The following is a 25,300-nucleotide window of genomic DNA, read 5'->3' on the forward strand; positions in this document are numbered from 1 at the left end:
CTTGTTTACAGCTCTGTTGATCACATTCATTTCACACAGGTCTCTACTTTTCTACATCTTGAACCATTTCAGGACCATGGCTTAAGATCTCTATGCTCCAGGAGGTTTTCATCCAATAATGGAGTAGAGGATGGGTCATAAGAAGATTCTCAGAAGGAATATTTCTTCTTAGAGGGTTGTCTCATTGACACATATAAGCATGGAAATGTAGTGTGAAGTGTGGCCACATCAGTTTTCTCCTAGAGAAAATCAGTTTTCTCCTAGAATTACCCTGTTTCCCTGAAAATAAGACAGTGTCTTATATTAATTTTTTCTCCCAAAGTTGCGCTAGGTCTTATTTTCAGGGGATATCTTATTTTCGGGGATACACGGTAGGAAAGTTTAAAGGGAGTTTATCATTAAACTTTGCCTTAAACTACCCTCTTCACCACACCACACACACACACACACACACACACACACACACACACACACACAGAGAGAGAGAGAGAGAGAGAGAGAGAGAGAGAGAGAGAGAGAGAGAGAGAATAAGTTAGAGATTTATATTTTCAAATATAGTAATGAAAACCTCATTTTCTGGGAACACAGTATTTTTCTTAACCAACAGTTTTAAGAGAACAAAATTCTGGGATTTGCATGCTCATGACCTTCCTCAGTAACCTTTGCATTTTACAGATGAAGAAACTGAGGCCCAGAGAGGCTAACTCAGTCACCTGAAACCACATGGTGCTTCCTTGACAGACAGGACTTAGACTTTCCAAGTCCTGCATCCTGGTTGGTTGCTGCTCAAAGAGGATGATGACAAATCTCATGAATATTCCTTTCCTTCACGGGCTCAGCACCAGCAGGCGTGCTCTGAAAAGAATTGTTGGTTGATGGCTGTTTTATTTGGATGTACTAATGCTAGCATTTGTTTTGAAATTGATTGGTACTGTTTCCCATTATCACAATAGGTTAAGGCTGAATTTATTCTGCTGTTATTCAAATTGCATACTTTTCTAAAACGCTTATTAGATGAAAAGCTTGGGAAACCAAATAGGATGTAACTTTCCAAGAAGTTTTGAAAAACACACAAAAATAATGTTTTCTAGATGATAAAAAATGTATTAATTATTGGGGATTGATCTTAAGGATCTAAGGGGAACAGTGACAGTACCAGGAGAGCTTATAGAGAGACCACATTTCCCAGCTCTTGCAATACATTAATACAATTCTCTTTGTTTCATCAAGCATGACTGACTGCTGAATATGCACTAGGCAGTGCACTAGATAAGAGCTTTAGATGCATATAGAGCAGTATAAGACCTGGTCCTTGCCTCCAGGTGCAAACAACCTAGTGGGGAAACATGAATGCATTTGAATGACCTCCAGAGTCATGCTCCTGGTTGAAGAAGATAGCTTTCCTATAAGAAGCAGAAACGGGTTGTTCGTCGGTCAAAATATACGAAGAGCTACATTGTCCTTAAATCAAGTTCTCACATTTGTCTATAATGTTTTCTAATATTTCTTTAATTACTTATAACATTCGTTGGGTTCTCCTGATGGAATAACAAGTTCCAAGCATTTTTCATGGATAAATGTGAGCACCATACCTGTGAGATGTCCTTTAAATATATGACAGTAGCATTAGTGTATTGGATAGAGTATGCTCTATGTCAGTCCCCATGCTACTTTCTCTAAGCTCCTGAGTGGGGAGTGGGGTGGGGAGGAGGAGGGCAGGAAAGAAGGAAGCCATCAGGGAAAGACGATGGCCACCTTGTTTTCTCCTTTGTAATCGTGTAGATATTTTGTAGGTAATGGTAACATCCCTTTCCTGGCTGAAGAATCTTCTATCAGTCCTCTTTTTTTTTTTTTTTTTTTTTTTTTTTTTTAGATACTTCAGTCTGTCCTTCATTTCTCCCTTTCTCACTCTCTTCCTCTTGTTTCTTTTGCTCTATTTTTTTTCGGTGTGTTTTATGAGTTGCCTTGTGCAGCTCATTATATCTTCCTGAGGCAGGAGAATGAGAACAATGCAAATTACCCTAGTTGTGTTGCTCCATGCCTTAAATCAGGAGTTGGATAAGGTATCTATATATTTTTATAAAGCAATCATGCTGATGATGTGCCTGGAATTTTATGAGTCTTTTTGGCCCTGGCTACACACTGGGAAGATGTCTTCAGGGAATAGCCTATAGAGTCTTCCGCATTCCTTTCTGGTAACCAGTTGCTTGTGGGGAAGCCAGTCGGGTTATGAATCGCCTGGATGCCAAGTGTTGCTTTTTGTTGTTGTTAGACTTCCAGCATTCATGCAGAAATGCTTATATGCTTTGGCTTGTTTTCCATCTACTTCCCACACCTGTTGCTTGTCTGATTAGGTGTGCAAATAAGTTGTCCCAATTTCCCCTTATATGAATGGATTCTCTCCAAATCTCTCTAATAAGACTCCTGAATCCAAGGCTTGCATTCTTTTGGTTGGACTCCCATCCTGTTAGAGTGGAAGGCACCCCAGCATCCAATCTAGTGGTATCCTTTATTGTTCTTTATAACTTCAGAAGCCTTTTTACAAACCAAAATTTAAATCCAAATGGAAGATCATTACAGTAGCATTAGTTTATGCATTTATTTATCTGTGTGTGTGTGTGTGTGTGTGTGTGTGTGTGTGTGTGTGTGAGAGAGAGAGAGAGAGAGAGAGAGAGAGAGAGAGAGAGAGAGACAGAGACAGAGACAGAGACAGAGAGAGACAGAGAGAGAGAGACAGAGAGAGAAGGGGGGCTAAGCTTGCCACTTGGCTCCGTGATGGTACACTATGAAGCATGTGTGAGCTGGGAAGGGTAGCTCTGCTATGCTTCCCAAGGATTCAGTTCCTTTGAACTTGCACAGTATATATTTAGGTGATTTAAGGGTTTTTAAAAAGTAATTTTGACTCTTTGAAATTCTCCTTGATGAGCCAATCTTAGGACCTTAGAAATATAGCTACTTGGATTGAATTAGGGATGAAGACTCACATCCTTCCTCATCTCTGTTTCTTTCCTCTTCTCCCCAGTATATAGGTCCCAAGGAGCATGGTTTGTAAGTTAGTAAAGTAGCTTAATTCCATTCTATGTGCAAAGAAAGCTAGACATACAAATAGGTTTGACTTGCTGGAGGTCACACATTCTAGTAAAAGATAGAAATTGAATTTTTCCTCCCTCTGACTCAGGCCATTTCTCTGGAAAGAGTGTATGGGCTCCCCCCTCCTTTTTATTTTTATTTAAAATCCCTTCTGCCACCTTGTAAATATTTATTGTCCACGATCTGGTGCCACTTTAGTTCCAGCTGAGATCACATTTCCTATTGATCTGTTGCCAAAGATCTCCCCTTAAACTCTGCCCACTTCCAGTGTTCAGAACATCGCCGCCACCCACAGCTTTCCACCATCATCTCATGCAACGAAGCTTACACTGTTCTGTGCCAGCCACGTACCTGGGCCCCGCTCACCACGTGAACAATGGCTCTAGAATACCTTGCACATTAAGGTCCACCTAGAGTCTCGGCACTCAGTAACCCTCACCTTCCCACCACTGGATTTAGGGAGATATTAGCAACGACCTGGCCCTCTGCTGGGCACATTACAAAAATCACACGGGTCCACTCTGACAGCGTCTGAGGTCAGCACTGTTTTCCATTTTCCAGTTGAGGAAATGAGGCTCCAGGAGACCGCACAGCGAGTGGCAGGCCTGGAATCTGAGCCCAGGTTTGTCTGACTCAAAAGCCTTTAGACCTCCAGGCTCCGTGCCTCTCAGTCATTTGGAGCCAGGACTTCCTCACACCATCGGTGCCCACATTTCATGTCTAAGGAACCGGAATGATTCAGGGAATCACGGGGGGTCAGGGAGGGGTAGGGGCTGCTGCTTTACGAGCCGTCCAAGTGGATGTAAACTCCCATTTGTAAAGCAAAGACGATGAAGGAGCTTGGTCATCAGATTCTGAAACACGAAGGCAAGCAGGCTGTTGGAAGCTTGAGGTAAGTTTAGGGCAAACAAGGAAATAATACTTCTCCTAGCACGTAATAAAGTTATGGAACTCATTACCCAGAGAGGCGGTACAGACAGGAAATGTAAATGGATTAAAAAAGAGTTTGGACAAATTTATGAATGACAGAGTCATAAAAGGCTTCTAACAGAAGCTGGAATATACGAGGTGTGACTATAAAGCAATGAAAATCTATTTTTTTTTTTTTAACAAACACCAGGACTTGTATATCCAAATAAATATATTTTTTCCTTCAAAGCAGTTGCCTTGGGAGAAGAAATGCTTGTTCTAATCCCGAGTGCTCACTCAGAGTGGATTTGGAAGCCGTGGAGAGTTAGAGGTTTAAGGTCACCCCTCCCCCCCCCCACCCCTTTATAGATGAGAAAACTGACACCGAACATAACTAAATCACTTGCCAGGGTCCTTCAGAAGCGGTTCTGGGGACAGAACCCCGACCAGCCAATTTCTGGTTTATTACTGCCTAAAGGTGGTAAATCTTTATCCTTTGTGAATGGGTTTCTGGACCACTCAAAACTAATTTAGAGGTAAAGTTGATGATGAAGATGCATGTTCAAGCTGTATATTAATATTACTTGTTCGAAACCTGAGACGCTTTTGTTTTCTAGAGAAAAGGGCAATGACCATGTTTCTTTTGCTACCTGTGAACTGGCCCCCTGCTGGTGCCTTCAGCCGGTCCTGAATGGGTAGCGTACCTTCTCTTCCTGGCCACTTTTCAGAAGCCACATCCTCCAGCCCAGCCACGCTTTTCCACAACAGGGAATGGGAGGGCAGCCGGGGGCAGCTGCTCTCTCCAGGCAAAAGGAAGGGAGCAGAGAGACAGCTCTCTAGGGCAGGAGGAGATGAGTGTGGAGCACCCAGAACTCCTGGAAGGGATTCTGTAGGGACCCGACTCCTACCTCAAATTGACAAAGGTATTCTGAACAATGAAGGAGAGAGATCTGACCAAGCAGGGTTAAAACCTGGGCATTGACCTCTGTTGTCATTGAAAAGAGAAAGAAAGAAAGAAAGAAAGAAAGAAAGAAAGAAAGAAAGAAAGAGAGAGAGAGAGAGAGAGAGAGAGAGAGAGAGAGAGAGAGAGAGAGAGACGGAGGGAGGGAGGGAGGGAGGGAGGGAGGGAGGAAGAGAAGGAAGGAGGGAGGGAAGGAAGGAAGGAGGGAAGGGAGGGAGAGAGGGAGGGAGGGAGGGAGGGAGGGAGGGAGGGAGGGAAGAAAATGAAGGAAAGGAAGGAAAGGAAGGAAAGGAAAGAAAGGAAGGAAGAATTGCAGTGCTCAGGTGAAAGGTTGTGATCCCCCAAACTCATCGAGAGCCAACCAAAGACAGAGGTCCTGGGAGCTCATCGGTTTGTGTTCGCTCCTGCCCTGCCAGTTAAATTCACTTTGATCACCAAATATCCTTTCAGTTGGACTTCTAAGAAAAATAAAGGAGGGGGGCAGGGGGAGAGTGATGGAAGGAGGAGACAGGCATAGAGAAACCCCAAAGTCCATGAAGCATGATGGACTTTTGCTTACAATTAGAAACGTCGTTTCTCGAAATGGATTCACGGCCTTGAACCAAAGCTAACAAAGAAAAGACAAACATGTCACTGAAAGTAACATGTTGACATGTGTTGATGTCTCAGCCAAAATTTATAACATAACCCAGAAGGAGCATATGAGATGCCTGGCCATGCGTCCCGGTTGATGGCGTGTGTCTGGGGAATTCTGGCGGGAGATATCCGGGAGGGTCAAGGCCAGCCAGGAAAGCTGGCAACAGCAGCTCCAGGTCCTGGGTTGTTAAAAGAATTAACCTTTGTTTTATGATGCCTGAAGCAGACACAACAGAAAACCTGGTTTGGATAGAAATGGGAAAAAAAGGATTTATCAGATTTGCAGAAAACTTTGGAAGAGAATCAGTAAAAAGAGAAAAGATACATATCTATATATGTTTACACACACACACACACACACACACACACACACACGCTGAAAACGGTGAAGAAAGGATATGACCAGGCAGTTCTTGTGCGTAGGTGCATATATACATACATGGCTCACTGCATACACATGCACACTCTTTGTCTCACACAACAGAGATTGTTATGCATTCTTCTTGGCATAGAAGAGGAGGGGGAGGCACTGAGCCTCCGTTGTAGGCGAGAAGTTGCTAATAGTAGGAAACTGCTTATTGGGAACACTTCTACAATTCCACTTAATCCACCTTGGCTTCAGCCCAGCCCCTCGGAGCCTGCCACGTTAGTAGAGATGCGGAGGTTAAAAAGCACTTTCGAATGCTATTTGGGAAGAGCTCTGATATTGGGCGGGGTGGAATCCCACAGGCTCCTGCAATAAGGCTTGTGGAGACGCTGCTCCCCAGAGTAGCACTGTTCCTTTTGAGCAAAGTTGGGGGGTGCTTGACTAACACCCCAATGTGGGGATGATACAGATATGACTGTTGAATATGTGTTGTCTTTATTTAGGAATGGAGCCATTGTTTGGCTTAAGAGTATTTTTTTAAATATATTTTATTGATTTTTTTACAGAGAGGAAGAGAGAGGGATAGAGAGTTAGAAACATCGATGAGAGAGAATCATCTATCAGCTGCCTCTTGCATACCCCCTACTGGGGAAGTGCCCTCAACCAAGGTACATGTCCTTGACCGGAATTGAACCTGGGACCCTTCAGTTCACAGGCCGACGCTCTATCCACTGAGCCAAACCGGTTTTGGCAAGAGTATTTTTTGTGCTTTGTTTTTTGTGACTATTTTTTATGCTTTTAATCAGCACCCAGGCTGTGGTGCTGATCAGCAGGCTGGATAAGAACTTCAGAGGGGGTCTCAGCCAGTCTATTTGCAGCCCTCTCCATCCCAACCCCTGGCCATTGTGTCTCAGCCTGGGACGCAGTAGAACTCTTTAAATGCTGGTAAATGTGATTTCCTTAAAGAAGACCCATTCGTTTTCAAATTAGGGGGTATATTTCAAGTTCAAAAACAATCTTCACAGACACTAAGAAATGAGAGACCACCAATGCTTGGCAGATGTGAGGGGCAGAGAAGATACCAGAATCACGGGGTCCATCAGTAACCCCGGGGCTAGGAAAGGAGACACCTGCCTATTCTGTTCTGTCTCCTGCGTGTTTATGAAATGGCCAAATGTGGCAGTGACTGACCCTGGAAGCTTGTTGTCCTTTGACAAAATAAAACAAGTTTTTGCCACCCCCTGCCTCCATTTCTAAAAAGTTGAGCAGAGAAAGTTAATGTCTGGTTCATAGTGGCACCTCTTTTGGGATTTAGATGGGACAGTCTTTGTTTCGTGTGTTCAGGTTTCAGAGGAAAACGTTACTGATAAAAAGCAGTGAAAATAAACATCATAAAAATAAGCATAAAGAATAGTCTCAGTGTTTCACAAGCCGAAGTGCAAATGTGCAGCCTGAGCACATTCCTCCCTCCCAGTGCTGGCCCTTCTCACGGGCTCTCCTTGCTGCCCTAAGCTCACGTGTTTCTCCCACCCTCTGCACAACTGACTGCGACTTGCATCATTTAAGGAAATGGGAAATAGAAACTGGTACTACGGATGCATTTACCTGATCCTTGTGTATGCTAAAAAAAAAAAAAAAAAAAAAAAAAAAAAAAAGGCAACATGGAGCCCACTTTAAATCCATGGGGGTTTGCGAAAAATGGCACCTATCAGAAAAGAAAGCTTTTTCTTATCGCATCTTTCTTTACTTCATTTTTTTTCCCTTCAGAAATTTTTCAAACTAATTTCACACATTAAGCTACTGGGACGTTAATAGGGAAATTGAGGCATGAGGTGTTTAAGGGCCTGTTCAAGCTGACCCATGGATCTGGGCACTCAGGGAAGATCTGAGTTCTGTCCCAAGTGTGGGGTAGGGAGCTGAGTGAGTGGGTGACCTCTGGGCTGTCAAGTCCTGTAGAATGTGAGACAGGGTCAGGGAGTGAAAACTCAGCGCTCAAAACAACCAACACACATGGCTAGAGAGCCTTGGCTCCACTACCGTCTGCTCTGCAAACGTGGGCCCATTACTTAACCTCTGCACCCTCATCTATACAACGGGGAAGATAATGGGCAATATGACCATTTTTCTTGGCACTTTGGTAGTCATGGTAGGATGCTGGCATTCACATGAAATTTTATGACGCTAAAAAACAAACAAACAAGCAAACAAAAAAAAACAATCAAAATGTCAGCCTTTGAAAATTAGCAAATAACTTATAGGAAGACACATTTCTGCCTCCCAGGACGGGAATCATCCCTCTGTCCAGTGTCACTTAGACACTGCCTGTTAGTCACTTAGAAGCTGGCTTGGTCATCAGATCGACTGTCAAGGTATCACAGTGCTTGAGTTCAAGTGACCCTTATTTTATTTAATAATGTCACATAACTTTTATTATAGTATATTGCTATGGTTGCTCTATTTTATTATTGGTTATTATTATTAATATCTTACTGTGCCTAATTTATATATTAAACTCTATCCTAGGTGTGTATGTACAGGTTAAAAACATAGTATATACAGGGTTTGGTAATATCTTGGTATCTGGCATCCACTGGAGGTCTTGAATCATATTCCTCATATAAGGGGGTCTACTGTGTGCTGCCTCATAAACTTAATCACTCAAAAACTGCGTTCTGTCCTGGCACAGAAAGACTGCCACCAGTTCTCTCTGTAATCAAAGGTCATGAAGCCACGATTTCTCAGTCAGTTGAAGATTGTGTTTGTTGAGTCATTTCATCGCATCAAGCACCCTCTTTTCAAGAATCCTTTAGGTCTATTGATTCTCCCCCTGGCTGGGTCATTTACTGTCCCCAGTTAGATGAAAGGAGGGCATGACACTGAGCAGGGTTTCAGGAGCCCCCAGTGGAGGTGAGCTGAGCTCACAAAGAAAAGCCAACAAACAGTAAGGGCTTGAGGGACGCATTGTAAAGGGGACCCAGGAAATCAGGGGTGGGAGCTGAGTAGACTGAGAATGCCACATTGATCAGCCTTGATCATCAGAACTGCCCTGTGGGCTCAAAACCACACTGCTCTGAGTCCCACCCCATATCCAGGAATAGGGTGTTGGGAGAAGGTCACTTCCTGTGATTATCTTAAATTTCCCACAGGTAGCAGGGATTCCTCCTCACCCCCTACCCCAGCCTAATTTCCTGTGAGACCCCATCCTATTGGGAAGGAAATCTTTCATAAAGACATCCAAAGGAGACTTTTCTTGTGAAAACACTTATCAAAGTTGCACCTCTGAAGGAGGTCAGCGTGGGTAACAGAGTGTTGCTGGGTTTGTAGATGCCCCTTTCTGAGGATCCCAGGGACCTACAGCCTCCTCAGCCATGCCAGGGTTTCAGCATTCTCCCTGCAAGTGAGTTGGGTGGGGGCAGGCCGAGGGCCAGGCTGTGGAAGAGCGAGGCAACTGTACCTACACCGACTTAGACCATCCAGTAAGGCTTCTTCTCATCAAGTGATTTTGATCACGTTCCTCCATGCAGAAATATAGTTCTCCAGCATCTTCTTAAGGTTTGCAGTATATCCCCCAGATGAAGGCGCCTTTTTAATTTTTATTTTTAACTTCATAGCTTCTCTTCCTAAGTCACTTGCATGGGAGTCCTTAGTGAGCTGGGGAAACATCTCCCAGAGGGGAGCAGAGGCTGAGCGGCTGATGTTAGGCGGCACTGCAGGGGTCTGTCTTGGCCTGAGCCCCCACTCCTCACAGTGGGCTGGGTCCCAGGCCCCGATGTCTGCAGCCAGGGCACACATGTGGCATTTCAGCCAACACACACAATTATGCTATCCCTTAATTAGAACCCTCTCTTTATACCCAGGAAAGCCTCCGCTGCTTGTCAACGAAAACATATTTGTACCATGGACTTAAAAATACACACACACATGAATTGCCAATTATTCCCCATTCATAGACTCTGGCAAGACCCAGGCGAGAGCCGTTTGCTTTCCCTTAGGCCAAATTAAGACTTGCCTTTCATGGCAACTTATTTGCAGGAGTCATTTTCCACCTCATTTAATTAGACTAATTGATTCAGCAGTTTTATCAAGGGGTAGCACAGGCCCGGTGCTTGGGGCAAATTACTCTGTGCTCTTTGGACTCACTTTGAGCAAAGGCCTGATTAACTTTACTGCTTTCAAACCCAGGTCGGCCCGACCCTGGGTGTCTGCCTCTGTGGGAAAGGGCACGCGGAGAGCCACTAATTTGCTGAGTGCTTTGAAGAGAGCTGGGTGTTGAATCCAGGGGTGAGTCTGTCCAAGGCACAATTAGGCCGCTGAAGCATGAAAGTGAGTTGTAAGGACCGGTTCTGGGGCCCCTAATGAACTGAGCAGGTTCCAGTGCAATAAGGTATTACCGTTCTGGTCAGCCATTAGTTTGTCTTCTGCAGGAGCCGCACTGCAGGCATGGCCATGTTCTAGTGCATCCAGTGGATGGGCTGTCAGGGATGATTTTTAGGAAAAACAACTCAGGGGGAGGTACTTAGATCTTGCCAAATTGCAAATGGGTTTCTGCCCTAGTTTCCATCTTCTGCTGACCCCTTTTCTGGTAAATGTGTGTTGGGTGTACAGCAGTGGTTCCCAACATGGGGCACACGTCCCACAGGGGGGCAATTTGATTGTTTAAGGGGAGGGGGGCAATTCAAGAATGAGTTATTAACAGTGAATTTTTTTTGCATTTCTTATGGCTCTAGGGGCCTCACATATAACTGAATGATGTGACTTATTTATGCATTTCAGTTCTCTATTATATGTTTTGAAACTTTATTTGCTATTTTTTCATATCACTTCATGTTATTATTATTATTATTTTTTTTTTTTTTTAACAATTTCTTAGTGACTTCTTCCTCGGTACTTCAACTGTCCTTTTGTTCTTTTATTTTTCTCTTTCATGGATGCCATGTTTTTTATAAGCTTGTTTAGACCAAGTTAATGGCCTTTTAGGCTTCCTCCATGAGACTAGGAGCTCGCTTTTTGAATAATAAGAATCATATGTCACAGAGAGGGCATCAGGATTATAGAGATGCTTAGGTGGGGCATGGCCAGAAAAAGGTTGGGAACCACTGGTGTAGAGGAATGGCTATGTAAGGAAAAGGAACTACTTAGAAGCCAGTGTTCATTGAGACCCCACTATGGCCAGGTATGTGCTGGACTCTTTACACGTGTTCACTCATTTAATCCTCATTACAACCTTATGAGCTAGGTTCATACTAATGAGGAGGCATGAGAGGTGAAGGGACTGGCCCAGAGTTACACAGCTGGAAGGACCCAAGCTCTCTGCTCTCTGTCACCACTCTGGAAAATGTCTGTGGATGGAGAAAAGCAATCTGCTTATAAGCGAAGCAGAGGCCATGTATTCTACTTTTGTATTGACATATAAACGTCCTCCTGTCAAATTAGTAAGGAAAAGGAGACTGGGTGTCAATGTTGGTTTAAAGCAGAGTTGGTGAACTTTTTCTGTAAAGGGCCAAACAGTAAATATTTTAGGTTTCGTGGGCCACATATGGTCTCTGTTGCCACTACTCACCTCTGCTTTGTAGCACAAAAGTAGCCCCAGACAATATGTAAACAAGTGAGTGTAACTGTGTTCCAATAAAACTTTATTTATAAAACCAGGTGGCTGGCCATAGCTTGCCAACCAGTTGTCTAAACAAATGGCATTGATGGTATTGTATGTACTTAAACCATCACATAATGTTCTGAAACCTTAACAACAAATTAAACCTATAACTCTTCAATTTCCCTTAAAAATAAAAGCATTCACATTTTCAAGTGCAGACTTATTTCTTGAGGCTCATTCGCTCTCTACTTTCTTCTTACAGGTGACAATTCAGTGAGTTGCGTAAGATGGCCCTGAGTTTGCTATTTTCCCAACCTACAAGCAAGGATGTCAGGCCACCTGGTGCACTAGTGAGCAGGGTAAGAGGCAGAGCCCCTCTGCAATGAACCCCCTGACTGATTACTGGGCTGTTGAGGCAAGTAGACCTCAGGGAAATTCCCAGAGCCCAAGGTTGGCAGTGTACAGTGGGGTGCACCCTGTTGTCACTGACCAATGACAAATGTGTCTTCATTCTGCATGCCATCAAGAACACCTCTGTAATAACTTTTTTTTTTAAAGAGAGTACACTCTTTTTTTTAATATATTTTATTGATTTTGTACAGAGAGGAAGGGAGAGAGATAGAGAGCTAGAAACATCGATGAGAGAGAGAGAGTCATCCATCAGCTGCCTCCTGCACACCCCCTACTGGGGATATGCCCGCAACTAAGGTACCTGCCCTTGACCAGAATCGAACCTGGGACTTTTCAGTCCCCAAGCCAATGCTCTATCCATTGAGCCAAACCGGTTTCGGCTATACTAACTTTTCTGTCTTCATTAAGTTCAAGTTTGCAAGGAGACTCTCTAAAGCCAAGTTAAATATTCCAAGACTTTCTGTCTGCAATTCAGGCAACTGCCACAAGAGGAGAAATGAGGGGCATTTGAGCTGCTCCCACAGAACAAGAAGTGGGGTGCTTTCCTCCCAAAGAAATCAACAGAATGCAGTCAATACTTTAATTAATGTCATATAGTCTTACGAAGAAAGAAAGATAAAGCCACTTGAACATTCATAAATACAAGAATCAACCGCAAAATATAATTTCTATGACAACTTAAAAATGTAGCTTCAAAATGTAAAAGGAGGGATGGTGAGGAGGTGGTATATTTTTTCTTTACATATCTTTCCTTTTTCTCTTGTTATGGAAATAATATCTTGTTTTTGTAGAAAAGCATCATCTATAAGGCACTTAAAACAAAATAATGAATAGTAAATAATGAAATCATTATCTCACCCTCTAAACTTTAGAGTCTAAATAAAGGAGAATTTTCTTGAACAATTTTTGGTTTTGTTGTTATATCTGGAGTCAGCAATGCCTTCTAGAACAGAGTTGGAGGATGGCGGCTCTATAAAAAGAGCTATAAGAAAAATGACACACTGATACTGCAATGAGGAGAGGTGCTCAGCCCAGCTTGATGTGTGTGCCTCGGTTGGCTTCAGGCGAGTGTGTGAAAAATGGCTTCAAATGCCTGAGAAAGGCTTGATTTGGAGCTGACCTGGGAGTTCTTTAGAAGGAGGGTTGCTGTGAGTCAGTGGCTCTCACAGGTGCTACGAGGGACCACATACCTAGTACCCTTCTGCCATGATGCTCAGAGGTTCTTAGTTCTTATGTGGCTCCCTGCTTCCCACCAGCTCTGACAAAATCCCGTTTGCTGTCCTATTTTACCCTGCAGCTGAGGGTGTCCGCCACGAGGCAGGGAGACTGTAATTTCAGCTTAAGTTCCTGACAAAGAATTGCCAACCTAACCCTGTGAAAAATGGCCGAAGTTCTGAATAGAAATTTGAGAATCACCAATGTTGCTTTGGTCCAGGTATGTTTTAGGCTATATTATAAGAAGGGCATTGTTCCAAGTCCAATGCACAACATGGGCAACTTGATAAACACTACAAAAGCATCTTTCAAAGAGAATGATTTGAGCATTTTCCCTTCAATAGGAAAAAAGTTTCCAGGTTCACATGTAAACATGAACTACATTTTCAACAAAATATTGGAGCTTGCTAAATTTTCATTAATTCAACAGATATTTATTTACTCCCCCCCTTTTTTAACAGACATTATGTTAGACTCAAAAATAGAAAGGTGTACAAGACACGTTTCTTTCCCTCAAGGAGATTATAAACTAAATTTTGTTGTACTTCATCACAAATGTACCTGGTATACCTGTCTAGTCACTCTTCCATTTGTGGAAGCTCCTCCACATAGGATGAGTATACGTCTTGGTTTGTTTAGGACAATCCCAATTTATGCCTATTATCTCAGGGGATTATTGGTCACTCCACCTTTTACTTTCCAAAATGCCTCAGTTTGGTTGATATGATGGTGCAGTAATCTTAACCGTAGCCCTCATATGGGAGAGGGCCTAGGAAGACATCTTTTTACCCGGTGTCCTGCTCTTTTGTTCACATCTGGTTGACCCTGAAGTAAACATCTGTTCAAAGAAAGCCAATCAGATTCCCTGTCTTGAAAATTTGCACTGAGACCCATGGAGCTGAAGTCAGAAGGAGTAGCAGCCCAATCTGTTGCTATAACAACCCAAAGCCATATTTGAAAGCTACCATCTTGGTGGAAAAGGAGTCAAGAGACTTAGGAGGAAGACATGTAGTTGTGGTGGTGTGTGGGAATGTGTATGAAAACCTGTTTTTAGTCATTAATGGATCAAACACCACCTCTGGGCTTGCAAAGAAGTATGGCTTCTACTACTTTTCAACACTTCTCCCATGAAATGCCAGAGGGCAACTGGCAGTGGAATGAGACTGCCTACTTGAGTAAGTGCATGAGTACCTCAAACAATTCTCCCTTCCTTTCCCAGGGCTCTTCTGCTTTCTGGAGTCAGAGGATGGAAACCTCAAGAGAAATACTCATAACTTTTCATGTAGAACCTTGAAAGTCAATCCAGCAAATAGAAGTTAAACATTTTATTCCTTGGTTGTGATCTCAAATCGGCTGGCTTGAGGACTCATACCAAGTGCTACTAGAGGGGCAGAATCCTTGGGAGATGGAACAGATACCACTAGGCAGAGATAAAGACTTCCATGTATAGTTCCTGAGAGCATGGAAGATAGATCCTCTACTTGTCATGGACTCCAGATTTGAGACTAGGAAGGGTTATTGGAATTTGTGGCCATAGCCTTGCCAGAGGCCAAAGCCATTTTGGAATATCAGAACAAGTAGGTGAATTTATTAGCTGGAGGACAAGTAAAAGAGGTGGTGTATGCCTAAGGGAGTGTCTCTAAATTAAATCATTTATCAGCAAGGTTGTTGAAACCACCACTTGACGGATGGTTGTGAATTCCTAGATAATGAGCCAAGTCAGCAATTTGACCAATCAAGGTGAAGTCTGAAAAGGGGGAAACTTGCTATGAGCAGCCACATAAGAAGGTATGTAACTTCTGTCCATTTGCTCTTCACCCCAACATGAGAGTGGAGATGAGTAAGGAGGCATGTGAAAGCAGACTATATCTCACTCTCTATGCTCTGGCCAAGCCATGTCAGCTCCCAGGGTAGCCTGTGCAGAGGCTGGGAGGGTGGAAAGAGAAGAGCTCCTTCTTAATTATGTAATTGGAGACTTAAAATGGACAGTGCTGGTTTTATGGAATTAAATTGAGACTGCTTGGGTAATAAAGGTGACAGAAAAGGTGTGTTGTCATCTCAGCTATGGTTAAGAGTGCTGTGCCCAGGGAGAAAGGGTTGTTCAGCAGAGCTTAGTTGGAGGCAGATACTCAATAAAGGAAACCATTTCATATTTATTTCCCAAGAAGTTGAGATTCCTCATTGAGCCAGTTTATGGATACAAAATATTAGTGGCACCCTCAAATTCAGCAGCTATCTTCTCTGGCAAACCTTTGTATCCCAGCATGATCAGGTACCACAATATGACCAGGACCCCAGCATGATCAATACCCTAGCATGATCAGGACTCTAACATGATCAGTACTCCAGCACGATCAGTACCCCAGCATGATCAGGTACCCTAGTATGATTAACTGTTATTATGCAAATTCGGTTTCCCTGATACCTGACATCATGGTTATGGCTATCCAAGTTCAATGGGAATCAAAGAAGCCTCTATGTGAGTAAATCAGATATGCAACTTGATTAACACATTGCAGTTATCACCCTTGATAGTTATGTCATGGTTCATGTACCAAAACTTCAGTTGGATTCCAAGCCCAAGACATAACACCAGGGTTTATACAAATTCTTTTTTTAAAATATATTTTTATTGATTTCAGAGAGGGAGAGAGAGAGAGAGAGAGAGAGAGAGAGAGAGAGAGAGAGAGAGAGAGAGAGAAGGAGAGAGAAAGAAAGAACAGAAACATCAATAATGAGAGAGAATCATTGATCAGCTTCCTCCTGCACACCCCCCACTGGGGATGGAGCCCTCAACCCTGGCATGTGCCCTTTACTAGAATAGAACCTGGCACCCTTCAGTACTCAGGCCATTGCTCTGTCCACTGAGTCAAACCAGCTAGAGCACAAATTCTTAAATTAAGCTGTTCCAGTTACAAATGACAATTGAGTCCAGCCACCTAATATTGCCACAAATGGTGCTGTATTAGTCACCCTCTGTGACTCTCCTTCCTTGTCATAACAGTGCAGGAACATTGCAAGGTTGTGTGGATGAGGGAGTTATGGTAGGTATTTGGATTTGTGCACTGGAACAGTGCAGGAACATTGCACGGTTGTGTGGATGAGGGAGTTAGGTATTTGGATTTGATTTGTGCACTCATCACTGGGCAGAAGTAGGTGGGAGTCCTCACCTAGAACCCACTCAGGAGAAACTGGAGATGAGCAGAATGAGGTAGCTGCCTGAACATGACTTTCCAGGCCTTTTAAGACTTTCTGAAATTAACTTCTCTGGCATTTCCTTGATTGTAAGGAACCACTTTTTACTTGATTCTAGACCGAAGAGTGCCAATAGTTGCACCCAGATAAAAGAAGAAAATTGTCATTGCAATTCTGAGGATAGGACATGGAAGCAACCTTAAAGGTTGTTTAAGATATTCATTTTTTCCCCTGCTTTTGTGAAGAATTTAGACACTAATTTTGTTAGGACAAACATTATTAATAGGGGCTATGTTGCTCCCAAGTGGACAAAAATTGGTTGGGGAAGATTAGATATTGCAATGATTTGTGATCCTCTAAAGCTCAACATTACCCATCAACATAAACAGTATACTATTTAATAAAAGCCTAATATGCTAAATGTCTGATCAGCCAGTTGGTCATTCAACCAATCAAAGAATAATATGCTAATGATATGTTAAGGCCACTCAACCGCTCGCTATGATACGCACTGATTACCAGGGGGCAGATGCTCTGACTGGTAGGTTAGCTTGCTGCTGGGGTCTAGCCGATTGGAACTGAGTAAGATGGGCCAGTCACACTCTGGAGCCCTCCTGCAGTCCTTGCCTGGCTGGCCAACCTTTCACATCCCTCCCTGGCCCTGATTGTGCACCAGTGGGATCCCTCAGCCTGGCCTGCATCCTCTCACAATCCAGGACCCATCAGGGGATGTGGGAGAGCCGGTTTTGGCCTGATGCCATAGGCCAGGCTAAGGGATCCTACTGGTGCACGAATTCATGCACTGGGCCTCTAGTATAATATATCTTTGGTATCCAAATTTCATAAGGGCAGGAAAATAATTTGGAAACAAATATCTAAAGTTTCCTTGGAGGAGATATAATGATCTAGAGAGGAAACAAAGGACAGAAAATGCAGTCCTTTCAATTTAAAATGCTAGACAATGTTTTACTACTTTTACTAGACATACATAAATTCCTCTCTAGATGACTCATGGGAGAGAATTAGATTTATAGATGGTCTCTGCTTCTAAATGGATCTTTGCTTCTTTCCTGGCTTCCCTGTGGGTCTTAGGCACAAAAAGAACTCCTCCAGACACCAGATCTTGCCTTTTGTGTTTTTTTTTCCAGGCATCTTAAATGTTATACAGACTTTGGGCTAGAAAAAATAATTTCCAGGTTTCATCTCTCTGAGATGCATTACCCTAGCCTATGTGCAATATTTGAGGTCCATGGGTATTTTTATGATTTAGTACTAGATGAATGTGACAAAGTCTGGAGTTTATTGAGGACAATTTATTCCACACAAATAAAATGTAGAATGAATTCTTAAAGTGTAGCAAAGTACACTGCTGTAAGTTTCTATGCTTGAGTACTACATTCCAACAAGAGCTGGATGCAGTCTCCCTCTATGTTTTGCATTTTTATGGGCAAAGTTAGTCAGAATTAATCAGCCACATTGTTCTCAAATAGGAATTGTTAGCCAACTCAAGCTGGTACCTCAATGGGCCCTATAGGCAGCAAGCTTGGCATGTTGAATACAACTCTTTCCCTTCAGCGTGATGTACCCACAGCACTTTTTGGCATGCTGGCTGCCTTGTGATACTTGCCAGAACCACAGCCTGATGATCTTTGCCTGGATCAGTGTCCACTGCAACCAGCCTTGGCAACATCTCCAGCAAGTGAGGAAGTGGGGTGGAGCTCAGAGAATGGATGGCTTGGGTGAAGCTCAAAGATACCACAACCAATTTACATTAATAATTCTTGTCGTTTGTACCTTCCAGGGATGCAAAGCTGTTTCAATATTCAGATATTAATCATTATATTTCACTAAATGTATAGGCTAAAGAAAAATCATATGATCATATCAACTGGTTTAAAAAAAAGCATTTGACATCCATTCATGATAAAAATGCTCAGAGAAAAAGGAATAGAGAAAACTTGTTCAAATTAATAAAAACTATCTTCAAAAACCCTATAGTTGGCATTATACTTAATGGTGAAAACTTAATAAATTTGACAAATTTCCCTCTAAGTTTGACAACAAGGCAAGAATGTCCTTTCTTACCACTCATTCTACATGGTTTTAGAAGTGCTAGCAAGTTCAATAAGACAAGAAAATGAAATTAAAGGCACACAGATTGGAAAGGAAGAAATAAAACTCTTCTTATTCTCTGATGACATGATTATCTAGCAATCACTACAAGGACACTAAAATAAAAACATACAGTAGTATCAGCCGAAACCGGTTTGGCTCAGTGGTAGAGCGTCGGTCTGCGGACTGAAAGGTCTCGGGTTCGATTCCGGTCAAGGGCATGTACCTTGGTTGCGGGCACATCCCCGGTAGGGGGGTGTGCAAGAGGCAGCTGGTCGATGTTTCTCTCTCATCGACGTTTCTAGCTCTCTATCCCTCTCTCCTCCTCTCTGTAAAAAATCAATAAAAATATATTTTAAAAACAAACAAACATAGTATCAATTATAATCATGTTGACTAAATTAAATACTTAGATGTAAAACATATTCAGGACTTGTATGTTGAAAACTAAGAAATACTAATTAAATAAAAAAATGGTCAAAATAAATGAAAAAATGCTCATTCATTATACAACTACATAATAAACATGTTAATTCTTTCTAAATTGATATGCAGGTTTAACTCAATCTCTATCAAAATTATAGGAAAGTGTTTTGTAGATACAGACAAGGTTATTCTAAGATTTATTTTTTGTTTTGTTAATCCTTTCCATTGATTTTTTTAGAGAGAGTGCAAGGGAGGGGGAGAGAGAAAAACATCAATGTGAGAGAGACACATTGATTGGTTGCCTCTCCCACATGCGCCCCAATCAGGGCCAGGGATTGAGCTTGGTACTGAGGTACATGCCTTTGACCAGAATTGAGCCCGGTCTTCTGTAACACCTGGACCCTCAGTCCACAGGCTGATGCTCTATCCACAGAGACAAATCAACTAGGGCTATTTTAAAATTTATATGGAGTAGCTTCTCTGCCTTTTGGCTAAAATTAAGCATAAAATTTATATTGAAAGGCAATAGTTTGCACTAATTTTATTACTAATTAAATATTTTTTCATATAAAGGTGGTTTATTCTTTTTCCTATGAAATGTTTTTATCTTTAGATTATTTTTCTATTTGAATCAAGTTTTAAATTTTTTTTCATAGCAATTTGTAAGGATTTCAATGCATATTTAAGAAATTAGCTTTTTTTTTTTTAATGTATTTTTATTTATTTTACACAGAGAGGAATTGAGAGGGATAGAGAGTTAGAAACGTTGATGAGAGAGAAACATCAACCAGTTGCTTCTTGCACACCCGACACTGGGGATGTGCCTGCAACCAAGGTACATGACCTTGACCGGAATCGAACCCGGGACCTTTCAGTCCGCAGTCCGACGCTATATCCACTGAGCCAAATCGGTTTTGGCAGAAATTAGCTTTTTATGATATGAGTTGCAATTACTTTTTTTTTTTTTTTCACAGTTTGTCTTTAGTTACTTGACTTTTTGTGAGGTTATTTTTCCCAAGCAGGAATTTTTAAATTTTAATTTGTCAAATTTATTAAGTTTTCTTTTTATGGCTTTGGCTTTTTGTGTTACCTTCTCCTCTAAAATTATTTTTTTTAATTGCTCCACATTTCTTTGCATACTGTCATGATTTTATTTTTAATCAGGCTCTTTCTGCCCTCTCTATTAGCATCCTTACTTTGTAGGCTTTGGTCCTTTGGGTCATGAGATGGTTGTGAGCCCCCAGGAATCAAGTACACATTCTCAGAAGGAGGCAATCAGGGTGAAGGGACAAAGAGATGAAAAAGTCAGGCTGTTGAGTCTGTTCCTTTGGAAAAGCTTTACAGGAAGTTCCAATGATCAACGTCTGCTTACATTCCTTGTCTAGAATTGAGTCATGGCCACTCTGAAGTTCACAGGAGTCTGGTGATGGGAATACTTTAAGCTCAATTGATATGCCCCTCCCAAGAACCTGGGGTTCCATTGTAAAGAGAAAAAAAAATAATAGTGACATCAGGCAAGTAACTAGCAGTGTCTGTGCCAGCTACATGCATGGCACACAGGCCTGTTTCCTCAGTCCCCATTTGTCTCCAAATGTGTATATTTGCACTGCTACACGGACTTCTAGCATTTGCCAGGAGTACTCTGATGTCACTTAAAAAGAACTTTTACGCTTTTTTTCCTTATGTTTTAAAACTTCTGAAATATATTCTCCCCTTAGGTGGGATCTTTTAAGCATTCTGAGATATTTTTTGGGCCCCTTCCAATCTGAAGTTTCTTCTTATTCCTCAGCTCACGAAATCTGTACCCCTCCTTGCTTTGACTTTTCTCCTCCCCCTTGTCTCTGTTCTCTCCTCCTAAAACTGTCATTAGATGTTAGATTTATCTTCCATGTCTCTTAACTTTCCTATCACACTATTCATCTCTTTTTCTTACTGCTCTACATTATGAGATGTTGGCTCAATTATAGATTCCAGACCACCACCTTGGTCTTTAGCCTTCTCTGTTCTATTATTGATATGACTGCTTTATTTGGAAAACCATTACTTTTTCATTTCCAGGTACTCTTTCTTGTTCTTTAAATGCTTCCTTTTATTTTTTTTTTAATATATAGCAGCCTGTTCTTGATTTCAGAATTCATTATCATCTTAAAACCCTCTCTGAACACTAACTCTACCTTTTAAAAATGCCGCTTTTGTTCTCTGAATTACAATTGATCTCTTTATTTACCTGATTTTTCCCTTTTATGGAATCAGCTTTTTCTCAGTGTTGGGTAATCCTTGGTAGCAGGGTTCCCATGCTTTTGCATGGGGCTCTTTGCCTCTAGAACCTGCCATACGTAGGAGGACAGGCTGCCTCCTGTCTACACAGGATGGATGCTGGCTTCCATGTAGGGGCCTTGTGCAGGGAGCAGACTGGAAAGACCAGGGAGGGGCAAAATAGACGGGGATTTGGTTTGGGGCTATTGCCCTTAAGTGCATTTTACTCCTGAGTGGAGCTGCCTCTTTGTTTCCCTGAGAATTTAATGGGAATGATGGCTAGAGCTACCAAAAAGATTTAGTCTAACGGGCTGAGTAACCCCACACCTGATCCTTCCCAGGAAGAACACGTTGTCTTCAGAGATGAATTCTCAGGTTTTATTCTGGGGGTGAGAGTTGCCACCAGATGTAAGGTGCTGTAGGAAGGAGAGAGGTCTCCCTGCCTCCACTGTTTAGATTGCAGTTTAAAAATAATAAACAGCCTGATGATTGCCAAAAGATTTTCCCCGGGATCTGAGGGCCCAGGGAAATGACTGATGCTCTTAATTAGAACCATCGCGACGCACTGTTTACAGTTCATATTATGTTGAGAATTTTCTGTTTAAGAAGTGAGAGTAGTGTGTATTTTCTTTTAGAAAGCTTTGTGATCCCAATTAAAATATATAACTTTGAATGGGTGAGCTTTATTTATTTGGGAAATGTAGTAACACTAATGTCAGATAAATGAGGCATTAATCTAACGACAGATGTGTGTGTGTGTGTGTGTGTGTGTGTGTGTCTGTGTCTGTGTGTAGGTGTGTACAGGAAATAAATACAGATAAAGTCTTAAATTGGTTTAACTTGGTCAATAGTCAGACCTATTTTTCAATCACCTGTTAGGTGCTTAGCTCTGAGCTAAGTGCTGTGAGCAATTCCCAAGAAATAGAAGAGGTGAGCAAGCGCCCTGAGACATGCTTTTTAAAAAATCCTCACTTGAGGATATGATTTTATTAATTTTAGAGAGAAGGGAAGAGAGAGATAGAGAGAAACATTGATGCGAGAGTGAAACATTGATCATCTGCCTCCTGCACACAACCCAACTGGAAATTGAACCCTCGACCCTTCAGTGCATAGGACAATGCTCCAACTGGACAGGGCCATATTTTTTTTGTTTGTTTGTTTGTTTGTTTGTTTTTTATAATGTAGTTGCATTTGCGTTATTCAGAGTTCTGTTTATGTTTCTATTCTGAACTTCTTAGCTTAAGTAAGTTGCTTTGTCCTATTAAGATATTCAAGATATTCACACTCACTTAAGAAATAGTGTGTAATTTGTTTTGAACTATGAAATCATTACTATCCCAAATATATGATTTTAATTATCAATAGAAATGCATCCATGAGTCTAATTAATAATATGTCCAATGACATGTGCCTTAACACCATTAGTGTAAATAAAACTTGTTATAACATGCAAACAGATATATAGTATAAATTAACATATTTTTTAATTGAGGTGGGCTTGTGTGTTTGTATCTGAGAAGAGGTTCAACATAGTGCCCTGGTTATGTGAATTATAGATCACAAGGAATATCCTATCTAATAAAAGAGTAATATGCAAATTGGCCATCACTCCAAGACACAAGATGGCTGCCCCCATGTGGACACAGATGGCCTCCACAAGATGGCCTGCAGGGGAGAGCAGTTGTGGGCAGTTAGAGGTGACCAGCAGAGGAGGGCAGTTGGAGGGGGATCAGGCCTGTAGGGGAGGGCAATTGTGGGCAATCAGGTCAGCAGGAAGGGCAGTTAGGGCTGACTGGGCCAGCATAGGAGGGCAGTTGGAGGGGACCAGGCCTGCAGGAGAGGACAGTTAGAGGGGATTAGGACAGCAGGGGAAAGCAGTTGCGGGGGGGGGCGGAGGGGGGGGCAGACAGGCCTGCAGAGGACGGAAGTTGGGGTGGGGGGACCAGATTGGAGAGGGTGCAGGCTGGGCTGAGGGACAACTCCTCTCCCCAGGCACAAATTTCATGCACTGGGCCTCTAAGTGTAACTTTATAAGAATTCATGAGAGATTATTGATAGGTTTTAATTCAAACTTTTGCCCTGTGTTTTCTAGGGGTTTTATGATTTCAGGTTTAACCATTGGTTTCTAGAGCAATGAAAGCACATCATTTTTTTCTTTGTCACCAGCTTTGTAAGATAAAGTCAGAAAATTTCTTTTGACTCTTTCACTGTCCAGGTCTCTATGGAGACAGATGTTACACTCCAATTAAGATCATTCCATAAGAGTTTGCTTTCAAGGCCTAATTACAGAAGTGCAGGGGGCATGTAAAGGAGCCACAAAAAAGAGTGAAGGAATAAAGACTAGAAGCAACAGAGCCATTTCCAGCCCTGGGCCTAGAGAGGGGGAGAGAGGGACAAGAGAACTTATTAGATTCAGAAAGGAAGTCTGAGAGGGAGGGAACTATGGGATACATTTCTAGAGCACCTAGAGTGAATAGGCAGAACAAATATCCAGAACCCATTCTCCTTCCTCTGGGCTCCTGTCTGGGCTCCCCACTGAGCTAGGTGGAGGTAGAAGACTCAGGAGTCTGCTGGTTGCATCTGTGGAGACAGAGAGCAGGGTGGAGATGGACATGAAAGAGACAGACCAGATAACTAGCACATTCATTCTGTGTGTGTGTGTGTGTGTGTGTGTGTGTACATGAACAAGGTGATGTGTATATTCGGGGAGGGGTGTACACACTTATAAAGTGTCAGAAGTGATTTTTCCAAAGACTGGGGCTTAGTTTGGCATACAATTCAAAATATACAAACAGTGCCTCGTTTATTTGAACAATGAAGATCTCAAAGATTATAAATATCTTAAGGTTAAGAAATCCAATGTAGGGATCTTGGAAAGTTAGAGGTGGACAGAATCTTACAACTTTCATAGGTCTTCCATTTCTCAGGTGGTTCTAAGGCCCAGATGGCAAGGTGGCTTCTGAGAGTGTATACCAGTACAGGCCACTCTAGACTAGCACCCAGGCCTCCTGGCTTCCCAGCCTTCCTTCTTTCCATCTGAGCCAACTACCATTCTTCTCTAAATTCTATGACTACCCCAAGCACCAAATGCCATAGAACTGAGAGAGTCAGCCTTTTAACACACACAGTCAGTATGCCCCTGCTCCCTGGGGAAGCCTCTGGTTTCATCCTCTGCAAACCTTGAACCAGGTATAGCACTTTTTTATATAGTCCTGCCTAGCGATCCACTCCACAGACCATCATTAAGGAGATGATTTTACTAGAAATTAGAGAGGAAACTAATAAAATCCTTATTAAACCTCTTTGATCTGCCCCAAATTTACTCTTAAGTTATAGATGCCCCCCATCTCCTGACCTTCCCCAGACCTACTTCTATGTCCCCTTCTTTCAACTGCTTCTCTCTCTCTCTCTCTCTCTCTCTTTCTCTTTCTCTCTCTTTCTCTCCCTGCCCAAATCCACTGTGTTTTGTTGATATAGATTAATTCAACACATATATATTTGGACATTTATTATATCCTAGTTATGGATGTCAGACTATACATTTGCTCCTTCACAGAAAGAACTCATACACCATCTAGTTAGTGTTCCACGCACCCAAAGGCCCAATCTGGATGCTGCTGAAAGAGAAAAAAAAATATGGTGGATGATCAGAATCTCTGTGCCTGTGAGCTCTGCTCAAGATTTTGTCTTCATTCCAAATGGCAGGAACAAAATCCATGTGGGCAGGGTGTCTTAGGAAGCTACAATAAAATAGAAATAGTTCGTTCATGTAGATTTCATGGGATTCCAGAGCAAAATCATGAATGAGTGTTTATTTTTAATTCCCTGTACAAGGGTCATTTTAATTAAAGTCTGAAGTTAAATGGAGTTGGTGAATGTATCAGCCTAACATCTGACCTAATATATCTTCTGTTTCTTTGCAGGGCCATGAAATTCTTCATGCTCTGGGAGTTTTGTTTTCCTGAACCCTTTGACACAGAGCTTTCATTGAGAAGGGGAAAAAGTGGCGTTTCCAAGGACCATGAATAGCCCCACCCTGGGGGGGGGGGCAGTCTGTGAGCACGAAAAGGACCCTGGGGAGCTAAGGAACCTCAGGTGAACAAAGTAGCTGCCATTGAGCTGACAAGAG

General features: G+C 42.2%; 1 pseudogene across 1 annotated transcript in view; it reads left to right on the plus strand.

The window, feature by feature from the left end:
- The first annotated feature begins 3,920 nt into the window (after positions 1-3,920).
- Positions 3,921-25,300, plus strand: part of LOC311625822 (uracil-DNA glycosylase-like) — an 80,606-nt pseudogene continuing 59,226 nt past the window's right edge. Inside the window, exon 1 of the transcript in view lies at positions 3,921-3,982. The product of the transcript in view is annotated as a uracil-DNA glycosylase-like (transcript). The remainder of the gene's footprint in view (positions 3,983-25,300) is intronic.

This window comes from Pipistrellus hanaki (assembly GCF_964339955.1).
Source record: "Pipistrellus hanaki genome assembly, chromosome: 7".
In the NCBI taxonomy this organism is placed as follows: Eukaryota; Metazoa; Chordata; class Mammalia; order Chiroptera; family Vespertilionidae; genus Pipistrellus; species Pipistrellus hanaki.